The 24386-nt window shown below is 36.5% G+C and overlaps 7 non-coding genes across 7 annotated transcripts; 3 read left to right on the plus strand and 4 right to left on the minus strand.

Annotated features, from left to right (window-relative positions):
• Positions 1 to 959: 959 nt before the first annotated feature.
• Positions 960 to 1031, minus strand: TRNAM-CAU (transfer RNA methionine (anticodon CAU)). Its single transcript has one exon. It is a non-coding gene; the product is annotated as a tRNA-Met (tRNA).
• Positions 1032 to 6789: 5758 nt separating this feature from the next.
• Positions 6790 to 6861, minus strand: TRNAL-CAA (transfer RNA leucine (anticodon CAA)). Its single transcript has one exon. It is a non-coding gene; the product is annotated as a tRNA-Leu (tRNA).
• A 186-nt stretch (positions 6862 to 7047) lies between these two features.
• On the plus strand, positions 7048 to 7121 carry TRNAN-GUU (transfer RNA asparagine (anticodon GUU)). The gene has a single exon. It is a non-coding gene; the product is annotated as a tRNA-Asn (tRNA).
• A 2260-nt stretch (positions 7122 to 9381) lies between these two features.
• On the plus strand, positions 9382 to 9455 carry TRNAN-GUU (transfer RNA asparagine (anticodon GUU)). The gene has a single exon. It is a non-coding gene; the product is annotated as a tRNA-Asn (tRNA).
• Positions 9456 to 11457: 2002 nt separating this feature from the next.
• On the minus strand, positions 11458 to 11529 carry TRNAM-CAU (transfer RNA methionine (anticodon CAU)). The gene has a single exon. It is a non-coding gene; the product is annotated as a tRNA-Met (tRNA).
• A 2517-nt stretch (positions 11530 to 14046) lies between these two features.
• TRNAN-GUU (transfer RNA asparagine (anticodon GUU)) lies at positions 14047 to 14120 on the plus strand. Its single transcript has one exon. It is a non-coding gene; the product is annotated as a tRNA-Asn (tRNA).
• A 2004-nt stretch (positions 14121 to 16124) lies between these two features.
• On the minus strand, positions 16125 to 16196 carry TRNAM-CAU (transfer RNA methionine (anticodon CAU)). Its single transcript has one exon. It is a non-coding gene; the product is annotated as a tRNA-Met (tRNA).
• Positions 16197 to 24386: the final 8190 nt, after the last annotated feature.

The following is a 24386-nucleotide window of genomic DNA, read 5'->3' on the forward strand; positions in this document are numbered from 1 at the left end:
CTTTCTAGATGAATGCTTTTTAGCCTTTGTTAGTACATGCTTTTGCAAGTTGTCTCTGTGGTGCAATCGGTTAGCGCATTCGGCTGCTAACCAAAAGGCTGGTGTTTCAATACCACCCAGGGACGTAATTGACCTTGTGATCAAATTTTGCTGATCTTTAAGTAGACAAGTCAAAATTTCAAACCACCTCTTATAGTGTAGGGTACCTGGCCTTCTCTGATGCAATCAGAGTCAGATTTGATTAAGTCATTTTATAAAAACAGGAAGCACAATTTAGCATGGGGTTGCAGAGAAAAAAAAATATGCAGGCAGAGAAATCCAATTGAGTGATTAATCAGCTCTCCATTTTATGGCTTTATTTTTATGCTAACACATTTGCTCTCTGAAAAGTGTCCACAAAGGCAAGTCTCTGATTAACACCTTTGTAGGAATGGTTTTTCATCTATTACTGATTAAAACTTGCTACATTGGAAAGGCAGCAAGATGCATCCTCATTACAATGTCCACTGAAATAATACAGTTTGACACCAGGAAACATAAACCTCACTGCATCCTTGCTGCTTTCTCAAGTGTGAATCTGTTTAATGTGAAAACCAGGTGATATCTAATCAGCACACAGGTAAGAAGTTAAGAAAATCTTTCTTTAAGGGTGAAGATGTTTCTCACAAAATCGTTGCCCCAATGCATCATTGAAATTCAAGCTGGAAAGATGATTTTGAAATATCAATTGTACATTTTGCATTGCTCTTCTGGTGACAATGTAGCTTGTTTTTGTCAATTACCATTTCAGTAATAGGGTAAAGAAAATTAAGTGGATTTCTGAAAGAAAACAATACTGTCAATATACTATTAAAAAAAATTAAAATGTTAAAAGTTATTGTACTTTAAGTAAAAATAAAAGAGTCAAAATATCAATTCCAGTTTTGGAAGAATTTAATTAACAAAAAAATAAGTGCACATAGCAGAGGATGGTTTCGATCCACCGACCTCTGGGTTATGGGCCCAGCACGCTTCCGCTGCGCCACTCTGCTGCTCATGTAAGTGTCAGAGATCCTGAAGTACTCACTCATCATGTGAAAGTACCAATGTGTTTCTTCGTTGGTCAATGGAAGAAAAATCTTGCAAAACTCTCCAGATTATTGCCTTTTTAACCTTTTTCTAGGAAACTTTCTAGATGAATGCTTTTTAGCCTTTGTTAGTACATGCTTTTGCAAGTTGTCTCTGTGGTGCAATCGATTAGCGCATTCGGCTGTTAACCGAAAGGCTGGTGGTTCAATACCACCCAGGGACGTAATTGACCTTGTGATCAAATTTTGCTGATCTTTAAGTAGACAAGTCAAAATTTCAAACCACCTCTTATAGTGTAGGGTACCTGGCCTTCTCTGATGCAATCAGAGTCAGATTTGATTAAGTCATTTTATAAAAAACAGGAAGCACAATTTAGCATGGGGTTGCAGAGAAAAAAAAATATGCAGGCAGAGAAATCCAATTGAGTGATTAATCAGCTCTCCATTTTATGGCTTTATTTTTATGCTAACACATTTGCTCTCTGAAAAGTGTCCACAAAGCCAAGTCTCTGATTAACACCTTTGTTGGAATGTTTTTTCACCTATTACTGATTAAAACGTGCTTCATTGGAAAGGCAGCAAGATGCATCCTCATTACAATGTCCACTGAAATAATACAGGTTGACACCAGGAAACATAAACCTCACTGCATCCTTGCTGCTTTCTCAAGTGGGAATCTGTTTAATGTGAAAACCAGGTGATATCTAATCAGCACACAGGTAAGAAGTGAATAAAATCTTTCTTTAAGGGTGAAGATGTTTCTCACAAAATCGTTGCCCCAATGCATCATTGAAATTCAAGCTGGAAAGATGATTTTGAAATATCAATTGTACATTTTGCATTGCTCTTCTGGTGACAATGTAGCTTGTTTTTGTCAATTACCATTTCAGTAATAGGGTAAAGAAAATTAAGTGGATTTCTGAAAGAAAACAATGCTGTCAATATACTATTAAAACAAATTAAAATGTTAAAAGTTATTGTACTTTAAGTAAAAATAAAAGAGTCAAAATATCAATTCCAGTTTTGGAAGAATTTAATTAACAAAAAAATAAGTGCACACAGCAGAGGATGGTTTCGATCCACCGACCTCTGGGTTATGGGCCCAGCACGCTTCCGCTGCGCCACTCTGCTGCTCACATAAGTGTCAGAGATCCTGAAGTACTCACTCATCATGTGAAAGTACCAATGTGTTTCTTTGTTGGTCAATGGAAGAAAAATCTTGCAAAACTCTCCAGATTATTGCCTTTTTAACCTTTTTCTAGGAAACTTTCTAGATGAATGCTTTTTAGCCTTTGTCAGTAGATGCTTTTGCAAGCTGTCTCTGTGGTGCAATCGGTTAGCGCATTTGGCTGTTAACCGAAAGGTTGTTGGTTCAATCCAACCCAAGGAAATAATTGACCTTGTGATCAAATTTTGGTGATCTTTAAGTAGACAAGTCAAAATTTCAAACCACCTCTTATAGTGTAGGGTACCTGGCCTACTCTGATGCAATCAGAGTCAGATTTGATTAAGTCATTTTATAAAAAACAGGAAGCACAATTTAGCATGGGGTTGCAGAGAAAAAAAAATATGCAGGCAGAGAAATCCAATTGAGTGATTAATCAGCTCTCCATTTTATGGCTTTATTTTTATGCTAACACATTTGCTCTCTGAAAAGTGTCCACAAAGGCAAGTCTCTGATTAACACCTTTGTAGGAATGGTTTTTCACCTATTACTGATTAAAACTTGCTTCATTGGAAAGGCAGCAAGATGCATCCTCATTACAATGTCCACTGAAATAATACAGTTTGACACCAGGAAACATAAACCTCACTGCATCCTTACTGCTTTCTCAAGTGGGAATCTATTTAATGTGAAAACCAGGTGATATCTAATCAGCACACAGGTAAGAAGTTAAGAAAATCTTTCTTTAAGGGTGAAGATGTTTCTCACAAAATCGTTGCCCCAATGCATCATTGAAATTCAAGCTGGAAAGATGATTTTGAAATATCAATTGTACATTTTGCATTGCTCTTCTGGTGACAATGTAGCTTGTTTTTGTCAATTACCATTTCAGTAATAGGGTAAAGAAAATTAAGTGGATTTCTGAAAGAAAACAATGCTGTCAATATACTATTAAAACAAATTAAAATGTTAAAAGTTATTGTACTTTAAGTAAAAATAAAAGAGTCAAAATATCAATTCCAGTTTTGGAAGAATTTAATTAACAAAAAATAAGTGCACATAGCAGAGGATGGTTTCGATCCACCGACCTCTGGCTTATGGGCCCAGCACGCTTCCGCTGCGCCACTCTGCTGCCCACATAAGTTTCAGACATCCTGAAGTACTCACTCATCATGTGAAAGTACCAATGTGTTTCTTCGTTGGTCAATGGACGAAAAATCTTGCAAAACTCTCCAGATTATTGCCTTTTTAACCTTTTTCTAGGAAACTTTCTAGATGAATGCTTTTTAGCCTTTGTTAGTACATGCTTTTGCAAGTTGTCTCTGTGGTGCAATCGGTTAGCGCATTCGGCTGTTAACCGAAAGGCTGGTGTTTCAATACCACCCAGGGACGTAATTGACCTTGTGATCAAATTTTGCTGATCTTTAAGTAGACAAGTCAAAATTTCAAACCACCTCTTATAGTGTAGGGTACCTGGCCTTCTCTGATGCAATCAGAGTCAGATTTGATTAAGTCACTTTATAAAAACAGGAAGCACAATTTAGCATGGGGTTGCAGAGAAAAAAAAATATGCAGGCAGAGAAATCCAATTGAGTGATTAATCAGCTCTCCATTTTATGGCTTTATTTTTATGCTAACACATTTGCTCTCTGAAAAGTGTCCACAAAGGCAAGTCTCTGATTAACACCTTTGTAGGAATGTTTTTTCACCTATTACTGATTAAAACTTGCTTCATTGGAAAGGCAGCAAGATGCATCCTCATTACAATGTCCACTGAAATAATACAGTTTGACACCAGGAAACATAAACCTCACTGCATCCTTGCTGCTTTCTCAAGTGTGAATCTGTTTAATGTGAAAACCAGGTGATATCTAATCAGCACACAGGTAAGAAGTTAAGAAAATCTTTCTTTAAGGGTGAAGATGTTTCTCACAAAATCGTTGCCCCAATGCATCATTGAAATTCAAGCTGGAAAGATGATTTTGAAATATCAATTGTACATTTTGCATTGCTCTTCTGGTGACAATGTAGCTTGTTTTTGTCAATTACCATTTCAGTAATAGGGTAAAGAAAATTAAGTGGATTTCTGAAAGAAAAAAATGCTGTCAATATACTATTAAAACAAATTAAAATGTTAAAAGTTATTGTACTTTAAGTAAAAATAAAAGAGTCAAAATATCAATTCCAGTTTTGGAAGAATTTAATTAACAAAAAATAAGTGCACATAGCAGAGGATGGTTTCGATCCACCGACCTCTGGCTTATGGGCCCAGCACGCTTCCGCTGCGCCACTCTGCTGCCCACATAAGTTTCAGACATCCTGAAGTACTCACTCATCATGTGAAAGTACCAATGTGTTTCTTCGTTGGTCAATGGACGAAAAATCTTGCAAAACTCTCCAGATTATTGCCTTTTTAACCTTTTTCTAGGAAACTTTCTAGATGAATGCTTTTTAGCCTTTGTTAGTACATGCTTTTGCAAGTTGTCTCTGTGGTGCAATCGGTTAGCGCATTCGGCTGTTAACCGAAAGGCTGGTGTTTCAATACCACCCAGGGACGTAATTGACCTTGTGATCAAATTTTGCTGATCTTTAAGTAGACAAGTCAAAATTTCAAACCACCTCTTATAGTGTAGGGTACCTGGCCTTCTCTGATGCAATCAGAGTCAGATTTGATTAAGTCATTTTATAAAAACAGGAAGCACAATTTAGCATGGGGTTGCAGAGAAAAAAAATATGCAGGCAGAGAAATCCAATTGAGTGATTAATCAGCTCTCCATTTTATGGCTTTATTTTTATGCTAACACATTTGCTCTCTGAAAAGTGTCCACAAAGGCAAGTCTCTGATTAACACCTTTGTAGGAATGTTTTTTCACCTATTACTGATTAAAACTTGCTTCATTGGAAAGGCAGCAAGATGCATCCTCATTACAATGTCCACTGAAATAATACAGTTTGACACCAGGAAACATAAACCTCACTGCATCCTTGCTGCTTTCTCAAGTGTGAATCTGTTTAATGTGAAAACCAGGTGATATCTAATCAGCACACAGGTAAGAAGTTAAGAAAATCTTTCTTTAAGGGTGAAGATGTTTCTCACAAAATCGTTGCCCCAATGCATCATTGAAATTCAAGCTGGAAAGATGATTTTGAAATATCAATTGTACATTTTGCATTGCTCTTCTGGTGACAATGTAGCTTGTTTTTGTCAATTACCATTTCAGTAATAGGGTAAAGAAAATTAAGTGGATTTCTGAAAGAAAAAAATGCTGTCAATATACTATTAAAACAAATTAAAATGTTAAAAGTTATTGTACTTTAAGTAAAAATAAAAGAGTCAAAATATCAATTCCAGTTTTGGAAGAATTTAATTAACAAAAAAATAAGTGCACATAGCAGAGGATGGTTTCGATCCACCGACCTCTGGATTATGGGCCCAGCACGCTTCCGCTGCGCCACTCTGCTGCCCACGTAAGTTTCAGACATCCTGAAGTACTCACTCATCATGTGAAAGTACCAATGTGTTTCTTCGTTGGTCAATGGAAGAAAAATCTTGCAAAACTCTCCAGATTATTGCCTTTTTAACCTTTTTCTAGGAAACTTTCTAGATAAATGCTTTTTAGCCTTTGTTAGTACATGCTTTTGCAAGTTGTCTCTGTGGTGCAATCGGTTAGCGCATACGGCTGTTAACCGAAAGGCTGGTGTTTCAATACCACCCAGGGACGTAATTGACCTTGTGATCAAATTTTGCTGATCTTTAAGTAGACAAGTCAAAATTTCAAACCACCTCTTATAGTGTAGGGTACCTGGCCTTCTCTGATGCAATCAGAGTCAGATTTGATTAAGTCATTTTATAAAAACAAGAAGCACAATTTAGCATGGGGTTGCAGAGAAAAAAAAATATGCAGGCAGAGAAATCCAATTGAGTGATTAATCAGCTCTCCATTTTATGGCTTTATTTTTATGCTAACACATTTGCTCTCTGAAAAGTGTCCACAAAGGCAAGTCTCTGATTAACACCTTTGTAGGAATGGTTTTTCACCTATTACTGATTAAAACTTGCTTCATTGGAAAGGCAGCAAGATGCATCCTCATTACAATGTCCCCTGAAATAATACAGTTTGACACCAGGAAACATAAACCTCACTGCATCCTTGCTGCTTTCTCAAGTGTGAATCTGTTAAATGTGAAAACCAGGTGATATCTAATCAGCACACAGGTAAGAAGTTAAGAAAATCTTTCTTTAAGGGTGAAGATGTTTCTCACAAAATCGTTGCCCCAATGCATCATTGAAATTCAAGCTGGAAAGATGATTTTGAAATATCAATTGTACATTTTGCATTGCTCTTCTGGTGACAATGTAGCTTGTTTTTGTCAATTACCATTTCAGTAATAGGGTAAAGAAAATTAAGTGGATTTCTGAAAGAAAACAATACTGTCAATATACTATTAAAAAAATATTAAAATGTTAAAAGTTATTGTACTTTAAGTAAAAATAAAATAGTCAAAATATCAATTCCAGTTTTGGAAGAATTTAATTAACAAAAAAATAAGTGCACACAGCAGAGGATGGTTTCGATCCACCGGCCTCTGGGTTTTGGGCCCAGCACGCTTCCGCTGCGCCACTCTGCTGCTCATGTAAGTATAAGAGATCCTGAAGTACTCACTCATCATGTGAAAGTACCAATGTGTTTCTTCGTTGGTCAATGGAAGAAAAATCTTGCAAAACTCTCCAGATTATTGCCTTTTTAACCTTTTTCTAGGAAACTTTCTAGATGAATGCTTTTTTGCATTTGTCAGCACGTGCTTTTGCAAGCTGTCTCTGTGGCGCAATCGGTTAGCGCATTCGGCTGTTAACCGAAAGGTTGGTGGTTCAATCCCACCCAGGGACGTAATTGACCTTGTGATCAAATTTTGGTGATCTTTAAGTAGACAAGTCAAAATTTTAAACCACCTCTTATAGTGTAGGGTACCTGGCCTTCTCTGATGCAATCAGAGTCAGATTTGATTAAGTCATTTTATAAAAAACAGGAAGCACAATTTAGCATGGGGTTGCAGAGAAAAAAAATTATGCAGGCAGAGAAATCCAATTGAGTGATTAATCAGCTCTCCATTTTATGGCTTTATTTTTATGCTAACACATTTGCTCTCTGAAAAGTGTCCACAAAGCCAAGTCTCTGATTAACACCTTTGTAGGAATGGTTTTTCACCTATTACTGATTAAAACTTGCTTCATTGGAAAGGCAGCAAGATGCATCCTCATTACAATGTCCACTGAAATAATACAGGTTGGCACCAGGAAACATAAACCTCACTGCATCCTTGCTGCTTTCTCAAGTGTGAATCTGTTTAATGTGAAAACCAGGTGATATCTAATCAGCACACAGGTAAGAAGTTAAGAAAATCTTTCTTTAAGGGTGAAGATGTTTCTCACAAAATCGTTGCCCCAATGCATCATTGAAATTCAAGCTGGAAAGATGATTTTGAAATATCAATTGTACATTTTGCATTGCTCTTCTGGTGACAATGTAGCTTGTTTTTGTCAATTACCATTTCAGTAATAGGGTAAAGAAAATTAAGTGGATTTCTGAAAGAAAAAAATGCTGTCAATATACTATTAAAACAAATTAAAATGTTAAAAGTTATTGTACTTTAAGTAAAAATAAAAGAGTCAAAATATCAATTCCAGTTTTGGAAGAATTTAATTAACAAAAAAATAAGTGCACATAGCAGAGGATGGTTTCGATCCACCGACCTCTGGATTATGGGCCCAGCACGCTTCCGCTGCGCCACTCTGCTGCCCACGTAAGTTTCAGACATCCTGAAGTACTCACTCATCATGTGAAAGTACCAATGTGTTTCTTCGTTGGTCAATGGAAGAAAAATCTTGCAAAACTCTCCAGATTATTGCCTTTTTAACCTTTTTCTAGGAAACTTTCTAGATAAATGCTTTTTAGCCTTTGTTAGTACATGCTTTTGCAAGTTGTCTCTGTGGTGCAATCGGTTAGCGCATTCGGCTGTTAACCGAAAGGCTGGTGTTTCAATACCACCCAGGGACGTAATTGACCTTGTGATCAAATTTTGCTGATCTTTAAGTAGACAAGTCAAAATTTCAAACCACCTCTTATAGTGTAGGGTACCTGGCCTTCTCTGATGCAATCAGAGTCAGATTTGATTAAGTCATTTTATAAAAACAGGAAGCACAATTTAGCATGGGGTTGCAGAGAAAAAAAAATATGCAGGCAGAGAAATCCAATTGAGTGATTAATCAGCTCTCCATTTTATGGCTTTATTTTTATGCTAACACATTTGCTCTCTGAAAAGTGTCCACAAAGGCAAGTCTCTGATTAACACCTTTGTAGGAATGGTTTTTCACCTATTACTGATTAAAACTTGCTTCATTGGAAAGGCAGCAAGATGCATCCTCATTACAATGTCCCCTGAAATAATACAGTTTGACACCAGGAAACATAAACCTCACTGCATCCTTGCTGCTTTCTCAAGTGTGAATCTGTTAAATGTGAAAACCAGGTGATATCTAATCAGCACACAGGTAAGAAGTTAAGAAAATCTTTCTTTAAGGGTGAAGATGTTTCTCACAAAATCGTTGCCCCAATGCATCATTGAAATTCAAGCTGGAAAGATGATTTTGAAATATCAATTGTACATTTTGCATTGCTCTTCTGGTGACAATGTAGCTTGTTTTTGTCAATTACCATTTCAGTAATAGGGTAAAGAAAATTAAGTGGATTTCTGAAAGAAAACAATACTGTCAATATACTATTAAAAAAATATTAAAATGTTAAAAGTTATTGTACTTTAAGTAAAAATAAAATAGTCAAAATATCAATTCCAGTTTTGGAAGAATTTAATTAACAAAAAAATAAGTGCACACAGCAGAGGATGGTTTCGATCCACCGGCCTCTGGGTTTTGGGCCCAGCACACTTCCGCTGCGCCACTCTGCTGCTCATGTAAGTATAAGAGATCCTGAAGTACTCACTCATCATGTGAAAGTACCAATGTGTTTCTTCGTTGGTCAATGGAAGAAAAATCTTGCAAAACTCTCCAGATTATTGCCTTTTTAACCTTTTTCTAGGAAACTTTCTAGATGAATGCTTTTTTGCATTTGTCAGCACGTGCTTTTGCAAGCTGTCTCTGTGGCGCAATCGGTTAGCGCATTCGGCTGTTAACCGAAAGGTTGGTGGTTCAATCCCACCCAGGGACGTAATTGACCTTGTGATCAAATTTTGGTGATCTTTAAGTAGACAAGTCAAAATTTTAAACCACCTCTTATAGTGTAGGGTACCTGGCCTTCTCTGATGCAATCAGAGTCAGATTTGATTAAGTCATTTTATAAAAAACAGGAAGCACAATTTAGCATGGGGTTGCAGAGAAAAAAAATTATGCAGGCAGAGAAATCCAATTGAGTGATTAATCAGCTCTCCATTTTATGGCTTTATTTTTATGCTAACACATTTGCTCTCTGAAAAGTGTCCACAAAGCCAAGTCTCTGATTAACACCTTTATAGGAATGGTTTTTCACCTATTACTGATTAAAACTTGCTTCATTGGAAAGGCAGCAAGATGCATCCTCATTACAATGTCCACTGAAATAATACAGGTTGGCACCAGGAAACATAAACCTCACTGCATCCTTGCTGCTTTCTCAAGTGGGAATCTGTTTAATGTGAAAACCAGGTGATATCTAATCAGCACACAGGTAAGAAGTTAAGAAAATCTTTCTTTAAGGGTGAAGATGTTTCTCACAAAATCGTTGCCCCAATGCATCATTGAAATTCAAGCTGGAAAGATGATTTTGAAATATCAATTGTACATTTTGCATTGCTCTGCTGGTGACAATGTAGCTTGTTTTTGTCAATTACCATTTCAGTAATAGGGTAAAGAAAATTAAGTGGATTTCTGAAAGAAAACAATGCTGTCAATATACTATTAAAACAAATTAAAATGTTAAAAGTTATTGTACTTTAAGTAAAAATAAAAGAGTCAAAATATCAATTCCAGTTTTGGAAGAATTTAATTAACAAAAAAATAAGTGCACACAGCAGAGGATGGTTTCGATCCACCGACCTCTGGGTTATGGGCCCAGCACGCTTCCGCTGCGCCACTCTGCTGCTCATGTAAGTGTCAGAGATCCTGAAGTACTCACTCATCATGTGAAAGTACCAATGTGTTTCTTCGTTGGTCAATGGAAGAAAAATCTTGCAAAACTCTCCAGATTATTGCCTTTTTAACCTTTTTCTAGGAAACTTTCTAGATGAATGCTTTTTAGCCTTTGTTAGTACATGCTTTTGCAAGTTGTCTCTGTGGTGCAATCGATTAGCGCATTCGGCTGTTAACCGAAAGGCTGGTGGTTCAATACCACCAAGGGACGTAATTGACCTTGTGATCAAATTTTGCTGATCTTTAAGTAGACAAGTCAAAATTTCAAACCACCTCTTATAGTGTAGGGTACCTGGCCTTCTCTGATGCAATCAGAGTCAGATTTGATTAAGTCATTTTATAAAAAACAGGAAGCACAATTTAGCATGGGGTTGCAGAGAAAAAAAAATATGCATGCAGAGAAATCCAATTGAGTGATTAATCAGCTCTCCATTTTATGGCTTTATTTTTATGCTAACACATTTGCTCTCTGAAAAGTGTCCACAAAGCCAAGTCTCTGATTAACACCTTTGTTGGAATGTTTTTTCACCTATTACTGATTAAAACTTGCTTCATTGGAAAGGCAGCAAGATGCATCCTCATTACAATGTCCACTGAAATAATACAGGTTGACACCAGGAAACATAAACCTCACTGCATCCTTGCTGCTTTCTCAAGTGGGAATCTGTTTAATGTGAAAACCAGGTGATATCTAATCAGCACACAGGTAAGAAGTTAATAAAATCTTTCTTTAAGGGTGAAGATGTTTCTCACAAAATCGTTGCCCCAATGCATCATTGAAATTCAAGCTGGAAAGATGATTTTGAAATATCAATTGTACATTTTGCATTGCTCTTCTGGTGACAATGTAGCTTGTTTTTGTCAATTACCATTTCAGTAATAGGGTAAAGAAAATTAAGTGGATTTCTGAAAGAAAACAATGCTGTCAATATACTATTAAAACAAATTAAAATGTTAAAAGTTATTGTACTTTAAGTAAAAATAAAAGAGTCAAAATATCAATTCCAGTTTTGGAAGAATTTAATTAACAAAAAAATAAGTGCACATAGCAGAGGATGGTTTCGATCCACCGACCTCTGGGTTATGGGCCCAGCACGCTTCCGCTGCGCCACTCTGCTGCTCACATAAGTGTCAGAGATCCTGAAGTACTCACTCATCATGTGAAAGTACCAATGTGTTTCTTCGTTGGTCAATGGAAGAAAAATCTTGCAAAACTCTCCAGATTATTGCCTTTTTAACCTTTTTCTAGGAAACTTTCTAGATGAATGCTTTTTAGCCTTTGTCAGTAGATGCTTTTGCAAGCTGTCTCTGTGGTGCAATCGGTTAGCGCATTCGGCTGTTAACCGAAAGGTTGTTAGTTCAATCCCACCCAGGGAAGTAATTGACCTTGTGATCAAATTTTGGTGATCTTTAAGTAGACAAGTCAAAATTTCAAACCACCTCTTATAGTGTAGGGTACCTGGCCTTCTCTGATGCAATCAGAGTCAGATTTGATTAAGTCATTTTATAAAAACAGGAAGCACAATTTATCATGGGGTTGCAGAGAAAAAAAAATATGCAGGCAGAGAAATCCAATTGAGTGATTAATCAGCTCTCCATTTTATGGCTTTATTTTTATGCTAACACATTTGCTCTCTGAAAAGTGTCCACAAAGGCAAGTCTCTGATTAACACCTTTGTAGGAATGGTTTTTCACATATTACTGATTAAAACTTGCTTCATTGGAAAGGCAGCAAGATGCATCCTCATTACAATGTCCACTGAAATAATACAGTTTGACACCAGGAAACATAAACCTCACTGCATCCTTACTGCTTTCTCAAGTGGGAATCTGTTTAATGTGAAAACCAGGTGATATCTAATCAGCACACAGGTAAGAAGTTAAGAAAATCTTTCTTTAAGGGTGAAGATGTTTCTCACAAAATCGTTGCCCCAATGCATCATTGAAATTCAAGCTGGAAAGATGATTTTGAAATATCAATTGTACATTTTGCATTGCTCTTCTGGTGACAATGTAGCTTGTTTTTGTCAATTACCATTTCAGTAATAGGGTAAAGAAAATTAAGTGGATTTCTGAAAGAAACAATGCTGTCAATATACTATTAAAACAAATTAAAATGTTAAAAGTTATTGTACTTTAAGTAAAAATAAAAGAGTCAAAATATCAATTCCAGTTTTGGAAGAATTTAATTAACAAAAAAATAAGTGCACATAGCAGAGGATGGTTTCGATCCACCGACCTCTGGCTTATGTGCCCAGCACGCTTCCGCTGCGCCACTCTGCTGCCCACGTAAGTTTCAGACATCCTGAAGTACTCACTCATCATGTGAAAGTACCAATGTGTTTCTTCGTTGGTCAATGGACGAAAAATCTTGCAAAACTCTCCAGATTATTGCCTTTTTAACCTTTTTCTAGGAAACTTTCTAGATGAATGCTTTTTAGCCTTTGTTAGTACATGCTTTTGCAAGTTGTCTCTGTGGTGCAATCGGTTAGCGCATTCGGCTGTTAACCGAAAGGCTGGTGTTTCAATACCACCCAGGGACGTAATTGACCTTGTGATCAAATTTTGCTGATCTTTAAGTAGACAAGTCAAAATTTCAAACCACCTCTTATAGTGTAGGGTACCTGGCCTTCTCTGATGCAATCAGAGTCAGATTTGATTAAGTCATTTTATAAAAACAGGAAGCACAATTTAGCATGGGGTTGCAGAGAAAAAAAAATATGCAGGCAGAGAAATCCAATTGAGTGATTAATCAGCTCTCCATTTTATGGCTTTATTTTTATGCTAACACATTTGCTCTCTGAAAAGTGTCCACAAAGGCAAGTCTCTGATTAACACCTTTGTAGGAATGGTTTTTCACCTATTACTGATTAAAACTTGCTTCATTGGAAAGGCAGCAAGATGCATCCTCATTACAATGTCCACTGAAATAATACAGTTTGACACCAGGAAACATAAACCTCACTGCATCCTTGCTGCTTTCTCAAGTGTGAATCTGTTTAATGTGAAAACCAGGTGATATCTAATCAGCACACAGGTAAGAAGTTAAGAAAATCTTTCTTTAAGGGTGAAGATGTTTCTCACAAAATCGTTGCCCCAATGCATCATTGAAATTCAAGCTGGAAAGATGATTTTGAAATATCAATTGTACATTTTGCATTGCTCTTCTGATGACAATGTAGCTTGTTTTTGTCAATTACCATTTCAGTAATAGGGTAAAGAAAATTAAGTGGATTTCTGAAAGAAAACAATACTGTCAATATACTATTAAAAAAAATTAAAATGTTAAAAGTTATTGTACTTTAAGTAAAAATAAAAGAGTCAAAATATCAATTCCAGTTTTGGAAGAATTTAATTAACAAAAAAATAAGTGCACATAGCAAAGGATGGTTTCGATACACCGACCTCTGGGTTATGGGCCCAGCACGCTTCCGCTGCGCCACTCTGCTGCTCACATAAGTGTCAGAGATCCTGAAGTACTCACTCATCATGTGAAAGTACCAATGTGTTTCTTCGTTGGTCAATGGAAGAAAAATCTTGCAAAACTCTCCAGATTATTGCCTTTTTAACCTTTTTCTAGGAAACTTTCTAGATGAATGCTTTTTAGCCTTTGTCAGTAGATGCTTTTGCAAGCTGTCTCTGTGGTGCAATCGGTTAGCGCATTCGGCTGTTAACCGAAAGGTTGGTGGTTCAATCCCACCCAGGGACGTAATTGACCTTGTGATCAAATTTTGGTGATCTTTAAGTAGACAAGTCAAAATTTCAAACCACCTTTTATGGTGTAGGGTACCTGGCCTTCTCTGATGCAATCAGAGTCATATTTGATTAAGTCATTTTATAAAATACAGGAAGCACAATTTTGCATTGGGGTTGCAGAGAAAAAAAATTATGCAGGCAGAGAAATCCAATTGAGTGATTAATCAGCTCTCCATTTTATGGCTTTATTTTTATGCTAACACATTTGCTCTCTGAAAAGTGTCCACAAAGCCAAGTCTCTGATTAACACCTTTGTAGGAATGGTTTTTCACCTATTACTGATTAAAACTTGCTTCATTGGAAAGGCAGCAAGATGCATCCTCATTACAATGTCCACTGAAATAATACAGGTTGACACCAGGAAACATAAACCTCACTGCATCCTTGCTGCTTTCTCAAGTGGGAATCTGTTTAATGTGAAAACCAGGTGATATCTAATCAGCACACAGGTATGAAGTTAAGAAAATCTTTCTTTAAGGGTGAAGATGTTTCTCACAAAATCGTTGCCCCAATGCATCATTGAAATTCAAGCTGGAAAGATGATTTTGAAATATTAATTGTACATTTTGCATTGCTCTTCTGGTGACAATGTAGCTTGTTTTTGTCAATTACCATTTCAGTAATAGGGTAAAGAAAATTAAGTGGATTTCTGAAAGAAAACAATGCTGTCAATATACTATTAAAACAAATTAAAATGTTAAAAGTTATTGTACTTTAAGTAAAAATAAAAGAGTCAAAATATCAATTCCAGTTTTGGAAGAATTTAATTAACCAAAAAATAAGTGCACATAGCAGAGGATGGTTTCGATCCACCGACCTATGGGTTATGGGCCCAGCACGCTTCCGCTGCGCCACTCTGCTGCTCATGTAAGTGTCAGAGATCCTGAAGTACTCACTCATCATGTGAAAGTACCAATGTGTTTCTTCGTTGGTCAATGGAAGAAAAATCTTGCAAAACTCTCCAGATTATTGCCTTTTTAACCTTTTTCTAGGAAACTTTCTAGATGAATGCTTTTTAGCCTTTGTTAGTACATGCTTTTGCAAGTTGTCTCTGTGGTGCAATCGATTAGCGCATTCGGCTGTTAACCGAAAGGCTGGTGGTTCAATACCACCCAGGGACGTAATTGACCTTGTGATCAAATTTTGCTGATCTTTAAGTAGACAAGTCAAAATTTCAAACCACCTCTTATAGTGTAGGGTACCTGGCCTTCTCTGATGCAATCAGAGTCAGATTTGATTAAGTCATTTTATAAAAAAACAGGAAGCACAATTTAGCATGGGGTTGCAGAGAAAAAAAAATATGCAGGCAGAGAAATCCAATTGAGTGATTAATCAGCTCTCCATTTTATGGCTTTATTTTTATGCTAACACATTTGCTCTCTGAAAAGTGTCCACAAAGCCAAGTCTCTGATTAACACCTTTGTTGGAATGGTTTTTCACCTATTACTGATTAAAACTTGCTTCATTGGAAAGGCAGCAAGATGCATCCTCATTACAATGTCCACTGAAATAATACAGGTTGACACCAGGAAACATAAACCTCACTGCATCCTTGCTGCTTTCTCAAGTGGGAATCTGTTTAATGTGAAAACCAGGTGATATCTAATCAGCACACAGGTAAGAAGTTAATAAAATCTTTCTTTAAGGGTGAAGATGTTTCTCACAAAATCGTTGCCCCAATGCATCATTGAAATTCAAGATGGAAAGATGATTTTGAAATATCAATTGTACATTTTGCATTGCTCTTCTGGTGACAATGTAGCTTGTTTTTGTCAATTACCATTTCAGTAATAGGGTAAAGAAAATTAAGTGGATTTCTGAAAGAAAACAATGCTGTCAATATACTATTAAAACAAATTAAAATGTTAAAAGTTATTGTACTTTAAGTAAAAATAAAAGAGTCAAAATATCAATTCCAGTTTTGGAAGAATTTAATTAACAAAAAAATAAGTGCACATAGCAGAGGATGGTTTCGATCCACCGACCTCTGGGTTATGGGCCCAGCACGCTTCCGCTGCGCCACTCTGCTGCTCATGTAAGTGTCAGAGATCCTGAAGTACTCACTCATCATGTGAAAGTACCAATGTGTTTCTTCGTTGGTCAATGGAAGAAAAATCTTGCAAAACTCTCCAGATTATTGCCTTTTTAACCTTTTTCTAGGAAACTTTCTAGATGAATGCTTTTTAGCCTTTGTCAGTACATGCTTTTGCAAGCTGTCTCTGTGGTGCAATCGAATAGCGCATTCTTCTGTTAACCGAAAGGTTGGTGGTTCAATCCCACCCAGGGACGTAATTGACCTTGTGATCAAATTTTGCTGATCTTTAAGTAGACAAGTCAAAATTTCAAACCACCTTTTATGGTGTAGGGTACCTGGCCTTCTCTGATGCAATCAGAGTCATATTTGATTAAGTCATTTTATAAAAAACAGGAAGCACAATTTAGCATTGGGGTAGCAGAGAAAAAAAATTATGCAGGCAGAGAAATCCAATTGAGTGATTAATCAGCTCTCCATTTTATGGCTTTATTTTTATGCTAACACATTTGCTCTCTGAAAAGTGTCCACAAAGCCAAGTCTCTGATTAACACCTTTGTAGGAATGGTTTTTCACCTATTACTGATTAAAACTTGCTTCATTGGAAAGGCAGCAAGATGCATCCTCATTACAATGTCCACTGAAATAATACAGGTTGACACCAGGAAACATAAACCTCACTGCATCCTTGCTGCTTTCTCAAGTGGGAATCTGTTTAATGTGAAAACCAGGTGATATCTAATCAGCACACAGGTAAGAAGTTAAGAAAATCTTTCTTTAAGGGTGAAGATGTTTCTCACAAAATCGTTGCCCCAATGCATCATTGAAATTCAAGCTGGAAAGATGATTTTGAAATATCAATTGTACATTTTGCATTGCTCTTCTGGTGACAATGTAGCTTGTTTTTGTCAATTACCATTTCAGTAATAGGGTAAAGAAAATTAAGTGGATTTCTGAAAGAAAACAATGCTGTCAATATACTATTAAAACAAATTAAAATGTTAAAAGTTATTGTACTTTAAGTAAAAATAAAAGAGTCAAAATATCAATTCCAGTTTTGGAAGAATTTAATTAACCAAAAAATAAGTGCACATAGCAGAGGATGGTTTCAATCCACCGACCTATGGGTTATGGGCCCAGCACGCTTCCGCTGCGCCACTCTGCTGCTCATGTAAGTGTCAGAGATCCTGAAGTACTCACTCATCATGTGAAAGTACCAATGTGTTTCTTCGTTGGTCAATGGAAGAAAAATCTTGCAAAACTCTCCAGATTATTGCCTTTTTAACCTTTTTCTAGGAAACTTTCTAGATGAATGCTTTTTAGCCTTTGTTAGTACATGCTTTTGCAAGTTGTCTCTGTTGTGCAATCGATTAGCGCATTCGGCTGTTAACCGAAAGGCTGGTGGTTCAATACCACCCAGGGACGTAATTGACCTTGTGATCAAATTTTGCTGATCTTTAAGTAGACAAGTCAAAATTTCAAACCACCTCTTATAGTGTAGGGTACCTGGCCTTCTCTGATGCAATCAGAGTCAGATTTGATTAAGTCATTTTATAAAAAACAGGAAGCACAATTTAGCATGGGGTTGCAGAGAAAAAAAAATATGCAGGCAGAGAAATCCAATTGAGTGATTAATCAGCTCTCCATTTTATGGCTTTATTTTTATGCTAACACATTTGCTCTCTGAAAAGTGTCCACAAAGCCAAGTCTCTGATTAACACCTTTGTTGGAATGGTTTTTCACCTATTACTGATTAAAACTTGCTGCATTGGAAAGGCAGCAAGATGCATCCTCATTACAATGTCCACTGAAATAATACAGGTTGACACCAGGAAACATAAACCTCACTGCATCCTTGCTGCTTTCTCAAGTGTGAATCTGTTTAATGTGAAAACCAGGTGATATCTAATCAGCACACAGGTAAGAAGTTAAGAAAATCTTTCTTTAAGGGTGAAGATGTTTCTCACAAAATCGTTGCCCCAATGCATCATTGAAATTCAAGATGGAAAGATGATTTTGAAATATCAATTGTACATTTTGCATTGCTCTTCTGGTGACAATGTAGCTTGTTTTTGTCAATTACCATTTCAGTAATAGGGTAAAGAAAATTAAGTGGATTTCTGAAAGAAAACAATGCTGTCAATATACTATTAAAACAAATTAAAATGTTAAAAGTTATTGTACTTTAAGTAAAAATAAAAGAGTCAAAATATCAATTCCAGTTTTGGAAGAATTTAATTAACAAAAAAATAAGTGCACATAGCAGAGGATGGTTTCGATCCACCGACCTCTGGGTTATGGGCCCAGCAAGCTTCCACTGCGCCACTCTGCTGCTCATGTAAGTGTCAGAGATCCTGAAGTACTCACTCATCATGTGAAAGTACCAATGTGTTTCTTCGTTGGTCAATGGAAGAAAAATCTTGCAAAACTCTCCAGATTATTGCCTTTTTAACCTTTTTCTAGGAAACTTTCTAGATGAATGCTTTTTAGCCTTTGTCAGTAGATGCTTTTGCAAGCTGTCTCTGTGGTGCAATCGAATAGCGCATTCGGCTGTTAACCGAAAGGTTGGTGGTTCAATCCCACCAAGGGACGTAATTGACCTTGTGATCAAATTTTGCTGATCTTTAAGTAGACAAGTCAAAATTTCAAACCACCTTTTATGGTGTAGGGTACCTGGCCTTCTCTGATGCAATCAGAGTCATATTTGATTAAGTCATTTTATAAAAAACAGGAAGCACAATTTAGCATTGGGGTTGCAGAGAAAAAAATTATGCAGGCAGAGAAATCCAATTGAGTGATTAATCAGCTCTCCATTTTATGGCTTTATTTTTATGCTAACACATTTGCTCTCTGAAAAGTGTATACAAAGCCAAGTCTCTGATTAACACCTTTGTAGGAATGGTTTTTCACCTATTACTGATTAAAACTTGCTTCATTGGAAAGGCAGCAAGATGCATCCTCATTACAATGTCCACTGAAATAATACAGGTTGACACCAGGAAACATAAACCTCACTGCATCCTTGCTGCTTTCTCAAGTGGGAATCTGTTTAATGTGAAAACCAGGTGATATCTAATCAGCACACAGGTAAGAAGTTAAGAAAATCTTTCTTTAAGGGTGAAGATGTTTCTCACAAAATCGTTGCCCCAATGCATCATTGAAATTCAAGCTGGAAAGATGATTTTGAAATATCAATTGTACATTTTGCATTGCTCTTCTGGTGACAATGTTGCTTGTTTTTGTCAATTACCATTTCAGTAATAGGGTAAAGAAAATTAAGTGGATTTCTGAAAGAAAACAATGCTGTCAATATACTATTAAAACAAATTAAAATGTTAAAAGTTATTGTACTTTAAGTAAAAATAAAAGAGTCAAAATATCAATTCCAGTTTTGGAAGAATTTAATTAACCAAAAAATAAGTGCACATAGCAGAGGATGGTTTCGATCCACCGACCTATGGGTTATGGGCCCAGCACGCTTCCGCTGCGCCACTCTGCTGCTCATGTAAGTGTCAGAGATCCTGAAGTACTCACTCATCATGTGAAAGTACCAATGTGTTTCTTCGTTGGTCAATGGAAGAAAAATCTTGCAAAACTCTCCAGATTATTGCCTTTTTAACCTTTTTCTAGGAAACTTTCTAGATGAATGCTTTTTAGCCTTTGTTAGTACATGCTTTTGCAAGTTGTCTCTGTGGTGCAATCGATTAGCGCATTCGGCTGTTAACCGAAAGGCTGGTGGTTCAATACCACCCAGGGACGTAATTGACCTTGTGATCAAATTTTGCTGATCTTTAAGTAGACAAGTCAAAATTTCAAACCACCTCTTATAGTGTAGGGTACCTGGCCTTCTCTGATGCAATCAGAGTCAGATTTGATGAAGTCATTTTATAAAAAACAGGAAGCACAATTTAGCATGGGGTTGCAGAGAAAAAAAAATATGCAGGCAGAGAAATCCAATTGAGTGATTAATCAGCTCTCCATTTTATGGCTTTATTTTTATGCTAACACATTTGCTCTCTGAAAAGTGTCCACAAAGCCAAGTCTCTGATTAACACCTTTGTTGGAATGGTTTTTCACCTATTACTGATTAAAACTTGCTTCATTGGAAAGGCAGCAAGATGCATCCTCATTACAATGTCCACTGAAATAATACAGGTTGACACCAGGAAACATAAACCTCACTGCATCCTTGCTGCTTTCTCAAGTGGGAATCTGTTTAATGTGAAAACCAGGTGATATCTAATCAGCACACAGGTAAGAAGTTAATAAAATCTTTCTTTAAGGGTGAAGATGTTTCTCACAAAATCGTTGCCCCAATGCATCATTGAAATTCAAGATGGAAAGATGATTTTGAAATATCAATTGTACATTTTGCATTGCTCTTCTGGTGACAATGTAGCTTGTTTTTGTCAATTACCATTTCAGTAATAGGGTAAAGAAAATTAAGTGGATTTCTGAAAGAAAACAATGCTGTCAATATACTATTAAAACAAATTAAAATGTTAAAAGTTATTGTACTTTAAGTAAAAATAAAAGAGTCAAAATATCAATTCCAGTTTTGGAAGAATTTAATTAACAAAAAAATAAGTGCACATAGCAGAGGATGGTTTCGATCCACCGACCTCTGGGTTATGGGCCCAGCAAGCTTCCACTGCGCCACTCTGCTGCTCATGTAAGTGTCAGAGATCCTGAAGTACTCACTCATCATGTGAAAGTACCAATGTGTTTCTTCGTTGGTCAATGGAAGAAAAATCTTGCAAAACTCTCCAGATTATTGCCTTTTTAACCTTTTTCTAGGAAACTTTCTAGATGAATGCTTTTTAGCCTTTGTCAGTAGATGCTTTTGCAAGCTGTCTCTGTGGTGCAATCGAATAGCGCATTCGGCTGTTAACCGAAAGGTTGGTGGTTCAATCCCACCAAGGGACGTAATTGACCTTGTGATCAAATTTTGCTGATCTTTAAGTAGACAAGTCAAAATTTCAAACCACCTTTTATGGTGTAGGGTACCTGGCCTTCTCTGATGCAATCAGAGTCATATTTGATTAAGTCATTTTATAAAAAACAGGAAGCACAATTTAGCATTGGGGTTGCAGAGAAAAAAATTATGCAGGCAGAGAAATCCAATTGAGTGATTAATCAGCTCTCCATTTTATGGCTTTATTTTTATGCTAACACATTTGCTCTCTGAAAAGTGTATACAAAGCCAAGTCTCTGATTAACACCTTTGTAGGAATGGTTTTTCACCTATTACTGATTAAAACTTGCTTCATTGGAAAGGCAGCAAGATGCATCCTCATTACAATGTCCACTGAAATAATACAGGTTGACACCAGGAAACATAAACCTCACTGCATCCTTGCTGCTTTCTCAAGTGGGAATCTGTTTAATGTGAAAACCAGGTGATATCTAATCAGCACACAGGTAAGAAGTTAAGAAAATCTTTCTTTAAGGGTGAAGATGTTTCTCACAAAATCGTTGCCCCAATGCATCATTGAAATTCAAGCTGGAAAGATGATTTTGAAATATCAATTGTACATTTTGCATTGCTCTTCTGGTGACAATGTTGCTTGTTTTTGTCAATTACCATTTCAGTAATAGGGTAAAGAAAATTAAGTGGATTTCTGAAAGAAAACAATGCTGTCAATATACTATTAAAACAAATTAAAATGTTAAAAGTTATTGTACTTTAAGTAAAAATAAAAGAGTCAAAATATCAATTCCAGTTTTGGAAGAATTTAATTAACCAAAAAATAAGTGCACATAGCAGAGGATGGTTTCGATCCACCGACCTATGGGTTATGGGCCCAGCACGCTTCCGCTGCGCCACTCTGCTGCTCATGTAAGTGTCAGAGATCCTGAAGTACTCACTCATCATGTGAAAGTACCAATGTGTTTCTTCGTTGGTCAATGGAAGAAAAATCTTGCAAAACTCTCCAGATTATTGCCTTTTTAACCTTTTTCTAGGAAACTTTCTAGATGAATGCTTTTTAGCCTTTGTTAGTACATGCTTTTGCAAGTTGTCTCTGTGGTGCAATCGATTAGCGCATTCGGCTGTTAACCGAAAGGCTGGTGGTTCAATACCACCCAGGGACGTAATTGACCTTGTGATCAAATTTTGCTGATCTTTAAGTAGACAAGTCAAAATTTCAAACCACCTTTTATGGTGTAGGGTACCTGGCCTTCTCTGATGCAATCAGAGTCATATTTGATTAAGTCATTTTATAAAAAACAGGAAGCACAATTTAGCATTGGGGTTGCAGAGAAAAAATTATGCAGGCAGAGAAATCCAATTGAGTGATTAATCAGCTCTCCATTTTATGGCTTTATTTTTATGCTAACACATTTGCTCTCTGAAAAGTGTATACAAAGCCAAGTCTCTGATTAACACCTTTGTAGGAATGGTTTTTCACCTATTACTGATTAAAACTTGCTTCATTGGAAAGGCAGCAAGATGCATCCTCATTACAATGTCCACTGAAATAATACAGGTTGACACCAGGAAACATAAACCTCACTGCATCCTTGCTGCTTTCTCAAGTGGGAATCTGTTTAATGTGAAAACCAGGTGATATCTAATCAGCACACAGGTAAGAAGTTACGAAAATCTTTCTTTAAGGGTGAAGATGTTTCTCACAAAATCGTTGCCCCAATGCATCATTGAAATTCAAGCTGGAAAGATGATTTTGAAATATCAATTGTACATTTTGCATTGCTCTTCTGGTGACAATGTTGCTTGTTTTTGTCAATTACCATTTCAGTAATAGGGTAAAGAAAATTAAGTGGATTTCTGAAAGAAAACAATGCTGTCAATATACTATTAAAACAAATTAAAATGTTAAAAGTTATTGTACTTTAAGTAAAAATAAAAGAGTCAAAATATCAATTCCAGTTTTGGAAGAATTTAATTAACCAAAAAATAAGTGCACATAGCAGAGGATGGTTTCGATCCACCGACCTATGGGTTATGGGCCCAGCACGCTTCCGCTGCGCCACTCTGCTGCTCATGTAAGTGTCAGAGATCCTGAAGTACTCACTCATCATGTGAAAGTACCAATGTGTTTCTTCGTTGGTCAATGGAAGAAAAATCTTGCAAAACTCTCCAGATTATTGCCTTTTTAACCTTTTTCTAGGAAACTTTCTAGATGAATGCTTTTTAGCCTTTGTTAGTACATGCTTTTGCAAGTTGTCTCTGTGGTGCAATCGATTAGCGCATTCGGCTGTTAACCGAAAGGCTGGTGGTTCAATACCACCCAGGGACGTAATTGACCTTGTGATCAAATTTTGCTGATCTTTAAGTAGACAAGTCAAAATTTCAGACCACCTCTTATAGTGTAGGGTACCTGGCCTTCTCTGATGCAATCAGAGTCAGATTTGATGAAGTCATTTTATAAAAAACAGGAAGCACAATTTAGCATGGGGTTGCAGAGAAAAAAAAATATGCAGGCAGAGAAATCCAATTGAGTGATTAATCAGCTCTCCATTTTATGGCTTTATTTTTATGCTAACACATTTGCTCTCTGAAAAGTGTCCACAAAGCCAAGTCTCTGATTAACACCTTTGTTGGAATGGTTTTTCACCTATTACTGATTAAAACTTGCTTCATTGGAAAGGCAGCAAGATGCATCCTCATTACAATGTCCACTGAAATAATACAGGTTGACACCAGGAAACATAAACCTCACTGCATCCTTGCTGCTTTCTCAAGTGGGAATCTGTTTAATGTGAAAACCAGGTGATATCTAATCAGCACACAGGTAAGAAGTTAATAAAATCTTTCTTTAAGGGTGAAGATGTTTCTCACAAAATCGTTGCCCCAATGCATCATTGAAATTCAAGATGGAAAGATGATTTTGAAATATCAATTGTACATTTTGCATTGCTCTTCTGGTGACAATGTAGCTTGTTTTTGTCAATTACCATTTCAGTAATAGGGTAAAGAAAATTAAGTGGATTTCTGAAAGAAAACAATGCTGTCAATATACTATTAAAACAAATTAAAATGTTAAAAGTTATTGTACTTTAAGTAAAAATAAAAGAGTCAAAATATCAATTCCAGTTTTGGAAGAATTTAATTAACAAAAAAATAAGTGCACATAGCAGAGGAGGGTTTCAATCCACCGACCTCTGGGTTATGGGCCCAGCACGCTTCCGCTGCGCCACTCTGCTGCTCATGTAAGTGTCAGAGAT

Source organism: Pseudophryne corroboree, chromosome 4 (assembly GCF_028390025.1).
Source record: "Pseudophryne corroboree isolate aPseCor3 chromosome 4, aPseCor3.hap2, whole genome shotgun sequence".
Classification (NCBI taxonomy): Eukaryota; Metazoa; Chordata; class Amphibia; order Anura; family Myobatrachidae; genus Pseudophryne; species Pseudophryne corroboree.